Below are 16703 nucleotides of genomic sequence, written 5' to 3'. Positions count from 1 at the left end.
AGAAACTACCATCAGAGTGAACAGGCAACCTACAGAATGGGAGAAAATTTTTGCAATCTACTCGTCTGACAAAGGGCTAATATCCAGAATCTACAAAGAACTCAAACAAATATACTAGAGGAAATTTCTTAAGTGGAATCACAAAAACATATTCACTTATCTAAAATGTAGCATTAAAGTTCTGAATTTTAGGACCACTTCTGAAAAGTCATGATTTCTGTACAAGACAGTGGCAATTAGTCAATCGCATTTTCTGGAATGTTTATGCATTAGTATAAATTGAAATTAACTCAACATAGTTCTATTACAGATGTGGATAAATGGAGCATAAAATGACATGAGAACATTCTACTCGAAGTAAAAAGTAGTTTCAGGTTCTTGGATCCAGATTAGTGTGATGACATGTATATTTTGCAAGTCTTTCCAAAACTCCGTGATTTTTAAAAGGAAAAAATTAAAGCTCCCTCTGTTGAAGCCCTTAGCTCAAAATTTGACATGTAGTAGATATGTGTTAAATAGTTGAATGGAAGCCATTGGAGAACCATTTTTTGTAGGGGAGGGGGACTTCAGAAGGGCAGTGACATAGCTCCAGTTAAATTTGAGAAAAAAATTATGGTGATTGTCTAGGGAATGATATAGAGAAGACGGAAGATAGTAAAACCAGGAAGTTCTTTGTTCATTCATCAAGGTTCATTTATAAAGCACCTACTACTTGGTATATACTTAGGGCTGAGTGAACAACTAAGGTTCTGTTATAAGTATAGCCTGCTGGAAAAAATTTAGATGAACAATTATGATGACCAAATTTAAGAGTGACTGGGGGAAAGGAGTGAACACTTTGGAATCTATTCTGCCAGAGTGCTGATAGTACGTGGTGAACTGTGTAAAAATTGAGGGCTTGAAGACACACTCCAGTGTTCTGATTTGAGTGACCGATTTAATAATACAGTTAGAGATAAGAATATGAGAAGGTACGAAAGGAATGATGATGGGGTTGCTTGTGGACATACGAAGTTAGAAGAGTCTATGAAAAATTCCTGTGGAGATAACCAGTATAGAATTATAGATAAGTTCTGTTGCTCAGAGAGATATGAGGGCTGAGGAAGGATGAATTTGGAATTAATCAACAAAAAATAGTTGTTGAAAGCATAAATCCACGTGGAATTTCCCCAGAAGGGTGCTTACCTCAGTGAGATGAAATAAGGGCTGAGGCTGCAGATAAGGACAGCAGAATGTTAAGAGGACAAGAATGACACACAAAGACAGTACATCATGGCCAGATGTGACGTCAAGAAACCAGGAAAGAGTAGTTGTATCACTTAAAATGGTTTCAACTACAAGTAATAGAGAACCTGACCCACCTACTTTTAAACAGTACTGTAATTTATCTGCTCTCATAACTGGAATTCCAGAGGTAGACTGGCCTCAAGAGTGGTTGATCCAGGAGCTCAATAACTTCATCAAGAAACCAGTTTCCTTTGTCTCCTTTTGCTCTGCCATCCATGGCTATGAATTTGTCCTATATCTGTTTCTCGTCTGGGGATAGAATGACTAGTAATAGAAGTCAGACTACATGCTCCCTCATTTAAATTCAGCCGAAGAGGCAGTTTGAATAGGAACCTCTCCTAGAAGAATGAAGAAGAACTTTCCAGCAAAGTGCTCCTTCTGTCCCATTAGCACAAATTTGGTAAACTAATGATTCCCAAAACAATTATTAATTTAGACTAAGAATTAGGCCTCCATCTTCTGGGGCTGAGGATAGATTTAGCTTCTTTTTTTTATTTTTATTTTTGAAATGGAGTCTCGCTCTGTCATCCAGGCTGAAGAGCTGTGGTGCGATCTTGGCTCACTGCAACCTCCACCTCCCAGGTTCAAGCGATTCTCTTGCCACAGCCTCCCGAGTCGCTGGGATTACATGTGTGCACCACCACATCCAGCTGATTTTTGTATTTTTGGTAGAGACAAGGTTTCACCACATCAGTCAGGCTGGTCTCTAACTCCTGACCTCGTGATCCACCCGATTCAGCCTCCCAAAGTGCTGGGATTACAGGTGTGAGCCACAGCACCCAGCCAGATTTAGCTTCTTTTGAGGCACCAGTCTTTGCTGGTGAGAGGTGAATACTTGAATAAAAATTAAGATTCTGTGAGGTAAAAGGAAGTGAGATAGTTAATGCATAACCAGACAACAAGGAGCACTACAGAAGCATGAGGTAAGCTTAGGAGGAAGAAAGGTTGAGGAGAAGTTATTAACATTGTCGCATACCGAACAGGGGTCAAGAGAAGAATTAAGAAGAGGTGGAAAAATGCCCATGACAGCAGTAATTAGAAGTGACCCCAGAGACACACCATGGATTCTAATTAAAGTGGATAGAGGGTGACTGTGAGGGGAAAAGTAGATATGAAGCATTGAGTCTAATTTCAAGATTCTGAGTTTTGAAAGAAATGATAAAGATAATAGCTAGAGGGGGAAAATAATGAGAATCAGGGGTTTCTTTTTTGTTTTTTTTCCATGATCATCAATTAAATGTTTCAAAGTTAGTCTGTGATTTCTAACTGGGCTCTGATGAAGGGCCTTTGACCAGTGATATGAACTTAGTCAACTTGTCAAATCTCTTTGACTTCTCATTTTTTAAAGAGAGAAAAAGAAAGCTGTTTTTATCCTGTGGAGTTGGTGGTTTCAGAAATATTTTTCTTCAGTTTTATTTTATTTTATTTTATTTATAATTTCAACTTTTAGATTCACAAGTTACATGTGCAGGTTTGTTATATGAGTAGATTGTGTGATGCTGAGGTTTAGGATATGAATGATCCCATTACCCAGATTGTGAACACAGCACCCAACAGTTAGTTTTTCAACCCTTGCCCCCTCCCTCCTTCCCACCTCAATTAGTCCCTAGTGTCTATTGTTCCCATCTTTATGTCCACAAGTACTCAATGTTTAGTTCCCACTTATAAGTGAGAACATGCGGTATTTGGTTTTCTGTTCCTGCAGTAATTCACTTAGGATAATGACCTCCAGCAGGCACATATATACCATGGAATACTACACAGCCAAAAAAATAATAGAATCGTGTCCTTTGCAAAGATATTTTAAAGAAGAGAATATTGTTTATATTTTAGGTATGTGTGTTTAGGAGATATTTTAAATGTTATACTCCATCAAGACTTCAATACATTTGGAGGAAACAGAAAATAAACTAATTTTACTTTCTACATCATTGGTCTTAGCCTAAAATCCGTGTTTTACAGAGAATGCAAGAAACTTTTAAACTTCAGGTAGAACTGTGCTTTTTCCAAATGTATAGAAAGCATAGTGCCTAATACATGGTAGAAACTCATCAAATAATTTTTAAGTTATTCTACTTTTCATATTTAAAGATGAAAAATATTAGAGATTCTCCATCAATCAGATTATAAAATTATTTATACTGGAGAAATTTCTTATACCATATTTTTTATTTATCAGAGAATTGATTCTAAAAAACAATAAAACTATGCCACAAAAAAAACCAGTAATATTGAGTAGTGCAGTAAAGCCTGGATAGCTAAGTCTAACTAGGTACGTTAATTGAAATTACTGGAAAATTTATTCATACATTTAACAAGTGTTCATGGAGCACTTACTATGTGATAGGCATTGTGTGCTAGGCTTCTTGCTCTCATAGAGTATACATTCTAGAGGGAGAGCCAATTAAATAAACCAATATATACTATGTCAGGGAGATAATTGCCTTGAAGACGAATAAAATGAGATATTGGGATAGCAGGAAATTAGTACAAATGTTTTCATTTTGTATGAGGAGAGCAAGAAGGGAATCTCTGAACAGGGGATGTTTGAGCTGAGACACAGGACATGGAGGATGGCTGGGGGAACTGTGTTCCTGAGAAAGGGGAAATCAAGTGCAGAGATCCTAACCTGGGAACACAATGGTTATGTTCAACAAACAGCAGCTTAGACTGGGGAGATGGGATGTAGGGAATTGGGGCTCTGTGAGTGAGGGGAATCACCTAGGAGATGAGGTCAAGAAATGGGGCATCAGTGTGCCATGTGAGGAAGCAAGGCCTTAGAGACTGTGGGAGGAATTTGGGAACTACTCTAAGAGACATGAGAAGGCATTAGAGGGTTTAGAACAGAGGACTGATTGCATTAAGTTGGTTATTACTCTAACTGCCTTGGGGAGAATAGGCTGTTCTAGGGCAAGTGTGGCTTGGGGAGATAAAGTTCAAACAAATGTAACTTTTTGTTTCCTTGAAATATGTAATAAAGTAAAGCTACCTATTCAGGGAGTTTGTCCAAGTAATAGCACTGACAGATCTACTATAATAAATAGATGATATTGATTTGTAATTAGCAAAGTAACTATTCATACAGAAATCATTCAGTTGACACTAGTTGACTAATCACTCCTCATGCAATCTTACTCTTGTATTTGATGAACTTTGTTTTGAAGCCAGTGCAATATGAAGTGCGCCATCCCTCCTCAGCAGGGACAAATTACCACAGATTATTGAGATCAGTCTCCTTAAAATTAATGTTATTATAACATTCTGTTATAAAGAAAGAATTATATCGCAGATATTTTTGTGGAGCTTTTAGGAACTGTTGGAGTGCTTTAAATTTATAACATTGTGTGTTCCCCTTAAATGTTCATGGTTGGAAAACATCTAATTTTATCCAATATTTAAAAACTTTTTTGGCAGTGAGATTCATAGGGCAGAAGTTACAGAATGATTTCATTTTGGAAAATAAGTGAAAAGTAAAGATAACACATGAACCCAGCAAAATACTCCATTTTCTTGATTTTTTTTTTTTTTTTTTTTTTTTTTGGCCAGTATCTCTGTCATGAGGGCAGACCATGATGCATTATTCCATCCCCGCCCCCAGCATTTGCAAACCACCAGTCATTTCCTTAGGGACCTTAACAAACGGAAGCATTGAATTCTCTTCAGTCAGTGGTGCCTCCCACCTGGGAAAAAGACAGCTCTGTAATTGAATCCCCAGCATATGCATTGTCATCCCTCCTGCCTGCTCTCCTGGTGCTACAGCAAATTAAAAGATCTCCAAGGCTCAGCCTGCCTCCCAGCTGCCAGCCCCTGGTAGACATGAGGGAGCCAGCAGGGACCAGGTGGAGCAGTTTTGAGTTGCACTAAACACACGGCACAAGGAGATTGGCCATAAATTCCCAATTGAATATTTATGCCAGCCCCGTTTCTCATCTTGCTCTTTGGCACTGAACAGAGTGCTGAGCTCCTGCTGATTTCAGGGGTGCTGCATTGTGTTTGGATCTGCTTTGTGAAGTATTACACCAGATGAGAAATGGGCCCAAGTTCCTATCACTAAGATGACTGGTTGACTTTTTTTCTTTTTATTTTTTTCACGGAGACTATCATGTTGTAGTATCAAAAGTTGGGGGCAGTGAGGGAGTTTCCTGACATCTCCTGACACTGCTGTTCCATGAATCGTACACAACTTCAACCACTGCTTGCTATGGAGTGGAACTTTAATGGCTCCTATTCAGGGACAGACAAATACACGCTGATTGGTGTATTACTGCATTTTCATCTTTTTTTTTTTTTTTAAGGTTTTATTTTTGTTTGCTAAGGTCAGGCACTTATCACAGGGCCCTCTCATCACATTTCACATTCTGATCCCTCGTGGCAGGTGCTAACTTCCTTGCACTCAAACTGAATGGGTTGGGTAACCTCATAAAGATACAGAATGTCTTGGCAGAGAAAGGAAAGGACTACAGAATGCCTGTCTGTGGAAGAGTCTCAGTGTTATTTAGTTATTAGTTAGCCCTGTAAACCCGAGAAGATATTTGGAAACCATCTACACACACCCATTAACTTTTTCTAGGTGGTGGATCACAGACGTAAATTCATGTCCCTGATTCCTAATCCATATTGTTATCTAATAAAAGCGCATTCCTTATGTAGATTTCATCATGAAATTTGCTTTAAAAATCATTCTCTTCAATTGTATTTTTGTATAACATAGTAAACTATAGATCAGTGAACCATTGAACTTCTTGTGAATTGCTGATTCTAAAATGAAATTCTCAAATGATTAAATTTAAATACTTAGGAGGCAGTGATAATGAGAAGCCAATGTAAGTTCTGTAGGCAAAAGACATGCCAGAGTAACCTCATAGTCTTCTATGACAGCAGTACCAGAAAGGAAGAGGAAAGACATATATTACACTTAGCACACACAGAATTCAGCAAAGTGCATGCCAGAGGCTCAGATATTTATGAGAAAAAGACAGAAATTAGCTCAATAACTATTCCTGATGAACTGATATAAATCTGGAGGTATACCTCTAGTGCCCTCTTTAAAAGCTGCCCTTGGCATTGCGCTTTTCAACATGTTTATTTATTTATTTATTATTTTTTTGAGATGGAGTCTCGCTCTTTCGCCAGGCTGGAGTGCAGTGGGGCGATCTCGGCTCACTGCAACCCCCGCCTCCCAGATTCAAGCGATTCTCCTGCCTCAGCCACCCAAGTAGCTGGGACTACAGGGATGTGCCACCACACCCGGCTACTTTTTGTATTTTTAGTAGAGATGTGGTTTCATTGTGTTGGCCAGGATGATCTCCATCTCTTGACCTCATGATCCGCCCACCTCGGCCTCCCAAAGTGCTGCGATTACAGGCGTGAGCCACCGTGCCCGGCCAACATGTTTATTGTGAGGGCATTGAGGGCATGCTAAGAAAGTTTATAGGTGACATAGTAACTTCACTGGGAAAGAGGATATTAAACAGCAGAGTCAGAATCTAACAGACAGGCTGAAACAATGGACTCAAGTCCAACAAGATAGCATTTAGGAGAAACACATGAAAAGCTGTTCACTTGGGCCCAAATAGCAACTGCATGTGTGGTGAGTGACTGGGAGGACACAGGGCTCTCAAGCATCACGTGGGACAAAGACTTAGGAATTTTGATGACTGGATTTAGGCATGAATTAGGACTGCACAGTGTCTGAGGATAAAGCTAATGTACTCTTCCGGCTACACTGACAAGTGAGAGTTGTAATAACCTTGAACTATCTTGGACCACAACTGCATGACTGTGGGGACCACCGTTAAAGAAGAATCCTGGAGATCTTATTGAAGAGAACACTAGGAAGATAAAAGAGTTTGAGATGGATTAAGTGGACTGAGGGAACTGAAGATGCCCTTCCTGAGAGAGGAAAAGCTCTTGGGCAGGATGGGTCATTGATGTGTGAACGACTGTTATGTGAAAGAAGGTTTAGACTTGACCCATGACAATAGATGAATTTTCTTGGACCGAAGTTCCAGGAAAGCCATGGATAGAAAACTTTCTAGTAGTGTAAGTTATCTGAAAATGAAAGGGCTGCCTCTTAAGAAAATGATTTTCTTGACACTACAGGTTTTCAAATAGGCAAACCAGGCTGTTTTATTGTCTGTGTTTTAGAAGTGATTGTAGTAATAAAATTTATGAAGCATGCACTATAGGCCAACCTTTGGATTATTTTTTTGTGTGATCTTTAATTCACACGCTAGCCTCCCAGAGGATATTATTATCTCCAATTTTGAGACTAAGGTCCCATGACTGGTAAATGAGGCAGAGTTTAAAATTCATGTTTTAGTTGATAGTAGAGACTCTTAACACTGCTCTCATAGCCTTAAGCACAATACACTATTTTGCATTTGGGGACATTTTATGTCCCTTCAGAACTGGAAATCCAATCATTTTAATAGGTTACTACCTTTTTTTTTTTGTACATTATCTCAATACTTTGCTCTTGTTGGTATGACATTCTAGTATTGAAAAAATCTAGATTTGTTTATCCTCTGAACAGTTTGATCTTTACTGGTAGAGTTTTTTCTTAGAAAAACATTGATATGTTTCTTAGTATAATTGATTGCATTAAATGTTTAGATTGTGGTCTTACGGCTTTATTTCACTACTTGCTACAGAAAAATAATTTCCTGCTTCATTAATGATGGTTTGAACTGATCTGACAGAAACTGAATCCTGTGCCATTCAAATAATGATTGGAGCATCCATTGGATTTTGGTTTATTTCTTTGTTTTCCAATTAAGGGGGGCTTTTAAAAACAAAAATTTAGGGAAATGCTTCTGGTTTTTGGAAGCATTTAGTCACATTTCTTGGGGGTGGAGGGAACTGACATGTTTTAAATCTGTTAGAGTCATAGTGAACAAAGGGAAAAAGTTGCAGGTCTCAAGTCTAGAGCTGTAAGCCTTGGAAAGGAAAAATTGTAAAAGTGTCCAGAGAACAGTGTGTTCATGGCTTTACTTTCTGTTACTCCGAGGCCTGAGGTCACCCTGGCAGATGGGTCACTTACACTGCAAGCACTCATGCTGGCCTTGGGGACAGGCATGAGGTCACTGGCACATTGCAAGAACAGCTTCCTTTCTTTATGCATACCCCACTTTCCTGGGCCTTGTTAAGGGTCTTCTTCTTCCTGCGGTTCCCATCTGTGCAGCTGACCCCAGTTCTGACTATATCTGGGGAAATGGGTTGGTGAGGGCCTCCTTCTGGGACTATCTGTCCACCTGATCAGTGATATAGACACTGTGCAGTGGAGAGGAGCCACATCTCCCTGTCCGCCTGCCAGCAGAGTCACTGGCTCAGGGCTACAAACTGTGACAAGTGGTTTTTGGATCCTAAGCTGAAATATGTTGGTTTAACATGACCTGGCATTGTTACCTGATGTTTTTAAATGCCCGTACTTTTTCCAGAAAGTGGGAACTGATACACAGCAGTGGCATGCCCTACTAATTTTCATATGATCTAAGTTGATCAGGGTACTTCATTACTTTTCTTATTCCACAATATCTTTTTCCTCTCTGCCTCTAAAGCGCACACCCACGTATGCACACACAGACACAGACACACACAAACATGCATGTGCACACACACACGCCCCTTACTCACTTGGGAGATCCAACACTGCACATAAAAATATTGAAACTTACAGGCTGGGTGCGGTGGCTCATACCTGTAATCCCAGCACTTTGGGAGGCTGAGGCAGGCAGATCAGGAGGTCAGGAGCTGGAGACCAGCCTGGCCAAGATGGTGAAACCCCATCTCTACTAAAAATACAAAAATTAGCCGGGCGTAGTGGCGTGTGCCTGTAGTCCCAGCTACTTGGGAAGCTGAGGCAGGAGCATTGCTTGAACTCGGAAGGCAGAGGTTGCAGTGAGCCAAGATCGTGCCATTGCACTCCAGCTCTGGGTGACAGAGCAAGACTCCATCTCAGGGGGGGAAAAAAAAAGAAAGAAACTTCCACATGCATTTGCATCAGAGAACTAATCCCATCTCCCTTTACCTAGCCCCTCGCTCTCCTGCCTAGCCTGTGGGAATCTTTGAAGATTCTTTTATTCTAAGAACTGTCCCAAGAACATAGCAGATACTCAAGAAGTGTTTGCCAAAGTAGACTACATTTGACTCCAAGTAACCAAATGACTTCATCTACATTTTTTTTCTATTCCTTTTATTCATTAGCATCCACTAAACGTACTACAGTATTCTAGGAATAGGGGGAAAAAATCCATGAACAAATTAGAAAACAGTCCTACCCTCATGGTGCCTTACACTCTAATTATGTGAATAGAAGCTATTGTTGTTATTCTTACTTTTCAGGTAAGGAGAATTGAGGCTTATGTCACATAGGAAAAAAAATTATGAGCAAGTCTTGCCCTTAAAATCATTCTGATGGTCAAATGCAAATTTGCTTTTTTAGTGGACTCTTGAGAATGTGGGAAATAGACCCATGTCCACTTTATGCAAAGAGAAAAAGGTGGCATGAGAGTGGGAGTCTTTGAACATCAAGGATGCTTTTGCATTCCTTGGGTTGTGAACAACTGATGGAGTCAACCTATAAATAAGCAGAACCATGACTCATTACCAGGATCTGTACAGAATGAATCGTGGCTTCTGAGTTAGAGTAGACTCTCAAGTGCACAGTTGTAAGACTTCCCCTTTCTTGGGTTTGAAGAGGATATTTCAAACTGTTAGAAAGAAATTCCATCTATGCTACAGAAAAATTGCAGGAAAAAAACCCCCAGAAACTAGTTGCATGTCTTTACATTTTCTTTCTTTTCCAAGTTTTTGTGTTTATGGCTAAGTTCATTTTTTATATTGTCCAGAAAGATGCTAATATTCAAATGGCCTTATGACATAAGGACCACTAACAAGGGGTTGAAATAAACATCCTGGAAAAAAAAGATGACTACCTTTAAATATTATTAACAGTGTAAACTTGGCAGAGCAGATGCTTATATTGACTGTAGTAACCATTGAAAAGTATTCAAAATGTTTTATTTCAGGGATGTGCATTCCTGATTGTGATTTCACAGTGTGAATGAAATGAAGTCACTTAAATTGCTAGAAACAGTGTGAGCTCTGCATCAGATAAACATGAGTTCAAGTTCTGGTGCTGCTACTTTCTCTCTGTGTGACCTTGGGACTACTGTGTATCCTCTCTGAGCCTCAATTTCTTTATCTACAAAATGTGGAAAATAATATGTATATTAATATGTCATTTTATGATGAGTTGATGGGTGCTGACGAGTTGATGGGTGCAGCACACCAACATGGCACAAGTATACATATGTAACAAACCTGCACGTTATGCACATGTACCCTAGAACTTAAAGTATAATAATAATAATAAATATGTCATTTTAAAGATTAAAGGTGAGAGTATATATGAGAAAAACCAAACACAGAATATGTCATACTGTATTAGTCCATTTTCATACTGCTGTAAAGAACTGCCCAAGACAGGATTATTTATAAAGGAAAGAGGCTTAATTGACTTACAGTCCCGCACAGCTGGGGAAGCTTCAGGAAACTTATAATCACGGCAAAAGGCGAATGGGAAGCAAGACACCTTCTTCACAAGGTAGCAGGAAGGAGAATGAACGCAAGAGGAACTACCAAACACTTATGACACTATCAGATCTTGTGAGAACCCACTCACTATCTTGAGAATAGCATGGGGGAGACCATCCCCATGACTCGATTACCTCCACCTTGTCTCTCCCTTGACACATGGGGATTATGAGGGTTATGGGGATTACAATTCAAGATGAGATTTGGGTGGAGACACAAAGCCTAAACCATATCACATACAGTATGTATACAGTAAAAACCGGTACCCATTAATCATTTTCTGTTGCTGAAACCTAAGGTAAAATTTATATATTTTACATTCTGTATAAATTGGAATTAAAAAGAATCTGAAGTGTCACAATTAAATTAATCACAAAGCATATAAAAGGAAATATGGGAATATTTTCACTATATTCTTCGTAGCAATAGTGTATCTCTGTTCTCTGAAGACTCTTAGTTGCAAGAAACATTGACCCACCTAAATGAATTCAAGTGTAAGTAACTACATTGTAAATATCTAGATAATTGCATTTTGGTTTCCTGTGGACTGGAATGTAAAATGCCAAGGTTATTTTTATTTTAAGGTTTTTGTTTTTCAGGGGCAACATTTTCTGTTTCTTCTTTGTGGTGTGTGTGCCATCCTTTTATTCCTGACCAGTGTTCCTTCTTTACTCATCTTGTATGTGGTCCAAATTGGCTATGAGCCCCTACACTACTTTGTGGCTTCAGTGATATCATTGAACAGATACCTCCCCCAGGATCCCTTATTCGAATTCATCAAAACCCAGCTAAGAATTTCTGAGGACGTTTTCTAGAATCTTTAAGTTTACATTAATTTCTATCTGTTCCACTTTATGGACACTTACTATACTTTAAATTTCTATTCACAGGACCCTGCTTTGTCATTTACATGGTAAACTTCTTGAGGGTCGGGTCATGTTGTCTTCACTCAGCAATCCTAACACCTGTGACACTGCTTTACATGTAATAAGCAACCATTAATTTGTTTGATCATTTAAATTAAAAGTCTTTGGGTTGGGCGAGTCTAGTAGAAGATAATGACATCACGAGCATTTAGCATTTACTGTAATTAAGTCTGTTATTGGGGTGTGCTACAGATACTACTTGGTACTGTTTTTGAGCTCATCTTTGTTCTTGGATTTCACCTCTTTTTCTTCTGTTTGTTCCATGGTTGGCAAATCTTCTGATTCCTGACTGCCATTTAAACTCATTTCTCCCAGTTTTTCACACTGAAATTCACCCTGTCGCATTCACATGCTTGATTTCACAGCTGTTTTCTAAGATGGTTATGGCTTACACACCATTTCAGTCATTCATTTATTACTCAAATGTTTCTTGAGAAACTACTTTTTCAGGCAGCTTTGCAGGCAATAAGGATACAGCAGTGAATCTTCAATAGATTCACTGGAATGAAATAATACAAATTAAAATCGGCAAAGGAAAAAGGCATATGGGGCAGAGTTCAGGAGAAACCGAGAGTTCATTTCCAGTTGTCTTTTGTCCAGAGTTGTACAAATAGCACTTATTTGTCCCTGCAACAATGTGTGACAGTACATGCAGAGTGTTGCCAACGGCAGATGCTCATTCCAAGCCTTAGTGCCCAGGGGTCACTATTATTGGAGGTCAGTTATAAAAACATGTCTGACCACCCATGTGGCTGATCTTCATTACTGTTTTTAGCCCCTTCAGAAGTCAGACTGATTCTGCGTGTCCCAAAGCCCCCACCAAGAATCACATTGTTAGCATCATTGTTAGCATAGAGTGTCTGGTGTGGCCCAGGGCTCCGGCTAAACACAGGTACTCTTATAAGTTAAGATATTCCAAGGGCTTAAAGGTCATCTCCCAGAAATTGGTCAAGGGACAAGCCTTTCTTTTGAATGTGCTGAGTTTGGACAATTCACTTTTTACTGCGCAAGGGCTAACCTCACTTACTTTCTTTCTTCTCTCAAGGACCAAGCCCTGTTCTATCTAAACAATTGTTTCCAACGTTGTTTCCGTAGTTTTAGTTTTATAATGGCAATATTAGGTCCCAGTTACTCTATCATAGACAGGAATTATAGTCAAGTAATCTGAAAAACTCTTTATAAAATGTTATTTCATTCTTATTACTTTCTTTCTATGCTTTTGAATATATTCTATAATGTGCCTGTATAAAAATGTACATAATTCGTTAGCACATATAAATGACACCTAAATAAATATGTACACATATTTGAGGTGCTTACTCTTTTTATTCAATTAACAATCTAGTAGTTTGGAAGCTACTGAATTTGACAACTGTTTATTTGCATCTTTTAACAGGAAGGGCACTTCAGGAGTTAACAAAGATAAATGAAAAAGAATCTTGTTATCACAGACATCCTGTGGCAGCTTTTTTTTTCATTTGTTTTCTAGAAAAACGTATACACAAATGACAATAAATTAAGACAGTATGAAAAGTGCTGCAGAGGAAGGTAAAAATAATATAACAAAAATATGACAGTATGACCAGGTCACTTCTGGTTTTGAGGACCAGAAAAAGCTTCATGGAGAAGGTAGCATTTCTGAGGTATTTAAACATTGATTAAGATGGTTTTCAGGAGCTATCAGACAAGAAAGATGCTGTACAAGCTAAAATTGTGAAGGGGAAATTGTGACAATAGTAAAATAATCATTTTTGATACGGGAAACTGTATAGTAGATGATTACTTGAAGATAAAGCTGCATGGAGAGCTATGAATGGGTAAGGCATTGGGACAGGATAGTACTCATTATATTTGTAAAGAGAAGACATATAATAAGAGCTAAGTTTGGATTTCTTGGAAATCAGATATAACTTTATTTTTGTTTCCCTCTATGCGTTTCTTATGATTGGCTTTATAAAGCCTTCTCTTATTTTCAGAATTTGACTATGATGTGTTTAGCTGTGCTTTTTCTTTTTCCTGTTTGATGTTCATGGTACTGTAAGGCTCTTGGGTTGATGTTTTTCATCAAATTTGGGGAAATTTTGGCCATTACTTATTCCAATATTATTCTGTATCATTCTCTTTCTCCTGGTTTTTTTTTTTTTTTTTTTTTTTTTTTTTTGCATATGGATGACCAGTTGTGCTAGTACCATTTGTTGAAAAGTTTTTTCCTCCGTGCTTCAGTTTGGATAATTTGCATTGGCCTAGCTTCAGATATCCTGGTCCTTTCTTTCGCAATGTCCAATATGCTGTTAAGTCCACTCAAATAATACTTATGTAATGTATTGTCGTTTTCATTCTAGAAATTTTATTTAGTTCTTTTTTAAGAGTTTACATTTCTTCTCCATATGCAATATAGAGATACACACTGTTATAAAGTTTCAGTGCCGCAAAAGAAATAGCACTCAAACATAAAATTTTCTTTTTAATTCTCAGCAAGGCAATGTACTTCTATAGGAGGGTGCACCCTTACAGATGGAGCAATGGTGAGCACAAGAGAGGACAAGAGAGAAAAAGGGGCTCTTATCCCTGACACACGTAGCCCCTGCCGCTGTGTCTTTCCCCTATTGGCTAGGGTTAGATGGCTAAACTAATTCCGACTGGCTAATTTAAAGAGAGTGACAGGTTGAGTGGTCTGGTGGGAAAAAATGGTTATGCAGAGTGGAGAATGAGTCAAGGCAGAACAGGTAGCTGGCAATCGGAATGAGCTGGTGTGGAGCAGGTGATTGAAATGCATCAGGGTGGAGCAGGTAATCGAAAAAGGTTGCCTTATGAGGAAGTTAAGTTTAAAAGTAGAAGGCAAAGAATGGAACATACTGACATATTGATTCTTTGAAAAGAAATTTAGAACTCATATCTAACAATACATATATATTTATATATTATATACATACATGTATTGATCTATATATGACAGATGTATATATGGCATATATGTATATATTAATACCTGTATATGGCATATAGATATTTATATACCTTGTGTATGTATCTTTTCCTATAAGTTACTTAATATATTCACATTAGTTTTAAAATCCTTATCTGCTAGTTTCAACACTTGGGTCATATACAGGTCTGCTTTTATTTACTGTGTTTTCTGTCGACTAGGAGTCACATTTTTCTGCTTTTTGTTAGGTCACAAAATATTTATAATGTTCTGAACATTATATACAATAAATCAATAGAGATTGAAGCATAATTTTTCTTTTGTGTTTTATTTCCCCAAAAAGTGGTAGTTCTTTCCTCTGGCAGTTAAGGTAAGGATCTCTTCATTGAGACCCTTCCTAAAGTTGTTGAGCTTCACTGGAGCTGGACTGTGATTAGCCCAACTTCCATCCCTCTGAAAAATCACTGCATGTATATTTTTTAAAATTTATTTTTGTCTACTTTTCTTCTGTTGGTTACTCTGAAAAGTGTGTCATAAATCTCCAACTATGATCTTAGACTTCTCTGTTTCTTCCTTTAATTCTGTCAGTTTTTGCTTCATGTATTCTGTAACTCTGCTTGTAGGCACATGTTATGTCTTCTTGAATAATTTATTGTTTTTCATCGTTTTCCAATTCCTTTCTTTATATTTGCTAATAGTCTTCATCTTGAGGCCTGTTTTATGTGATGTAATATTAGCTTGACCATCTTTCTTATGTTAATTATTTGCGTGGTATGTCATTTTCCATTATTTGACCCTCCACCTAATTGGGCCTTAATCACTTTTCAGGTTCCCAGGATGCAGATGCTGAAGTATTTCCTGCAGGAGTTTATTTGGGTTGTGCTCTCAGTATTAGTTCCTTTTGAGGGGCATGAAGGAAGCAGGGCTGGATTAAGAGACGTTGATCTATAGTACTGTTGCAACAAAGGTCTCAGCTAGTCTTATGAGAGGCCCTAGACTATGGTGACCCTTAGGGTAAGAGGGAGTAGTCATTTTACCCCTCCATTGACCAGTCAGTAGATGAGGGCTGCCCTCAGAAAGAGTGTGCTCTTGGGCAAACTGACCTTCTTTAGTTGAGGGCAAGTCTTGGGAAGGAACTCAGTTGAAAGCTGCCAGTTGGTAACACTCTGAGCAGCTATGGGAATGAGTTCTTCAGGATGTCTGGGCAGTGTACTATAGTAGCACAATATGCTGATATTTAAAGTGCTTCTCTCGTAGATCCTCCGTAGTTAGGTCTTGGTTGTATAATCTAATCTGACCATAGTTGGCTGTTCATTGGAGTGTTTAGTTCATTGATATTTAGTGTAATCATCCATGTGTTTGAGTTCGAGTGTGCCATCCTGCTTTGTGTTTTCCATTTTTTCATATCTATTCTTTGTTTCCTTCCCTCTTTTTGGCTTCTTGGGGTTAATCGAATTCTTTAAAATGCTATTTTAATCGTTCTGTTGGCTTTTTGTTATACCTGATGGTATTTTTCTTAACATTTAACGCTACAGATTATTGCATGTACCCTAAACATAACCTCTTAGCCAAATTTAATATAACACCTCATGCCAAATGAAAGAACCTCGAAAAATATAATTTCACCTCACTTTTTGCTATTGTTGTCACATATTACATCTGTAAGTCCCTGTATATAATGTAATTATTTTGGCTTCAATAGGCTGTCTTTCATGAATTAAGAGAAAAATAAAAGATAATCTCTTATCTTTACCTATATATTTACATTTATGTTATTCTTAATTCTTTCCTGTAGGTCTAAGTTTTCGCCTGATATCTTTTCTTTGATCTGAAGGTCTTCCTTTAGTATTTGTTATAGTTCAGGTTGTTGGTGAGAAATTCTCTCAACTTTTATTTATCTTGTGTGTTTCTTTCTTTCATGAAAGCATGTGTAGCTTCTTTGGGCTACTGCACAGTTCTTTTTCCTA

At 38.1% G+C, this 16703-nt stretch overlaps 1 protein-coding gene and 1 long non-coding RNA gene across 7 annotated transcripts in view; one reads left to right on the top strand and one right to left on the bottom strand.

Annotated features, from left to right (window-relative positions):
• Positions 1-16703, top strand: part of EYA4 (EYA transcriptional coactivator and phosphatase 4) — a 290443-nt gene that overhangs the window by 194186 nt on the left and 79554 nt on the right. The window lies entirely within an intron of this gene.
• On the bottom strand, positions 8252-12281 carry LOC105526203. Its single transcript, XR_001004049.1, has 2 exons — positions 12160-12281; positions 8252-8595 (listed from the first exon to the last, which is right to left on the bottom strand). It is a non-coding gene; the product is annotated as an uncharacterized LOC105526203 (long non-coding RNA).

Source organism: Colobus angolensis, unplaced genomic scaffold (assembly GCF_000951035.1).
Source record: "Colobus angolensis palliatus isolate OR3802 unplaced genomic scaffold, Cang.pa_1.0 Scaffold58, whole genome shotgun sequence".
In the NCBI taxonomy this organism is placed as follows: Eukaryota; Metazoa; Chordata; class Mammalia; order Primates; family Cercopithecidae; genus Colobus; species Colobus angolensis.
The sequence above is the reverse complement of the archived record's forward strand: the minus strand, read 5'-3'. Positions and strand labels throughout refer to the sequence as shown.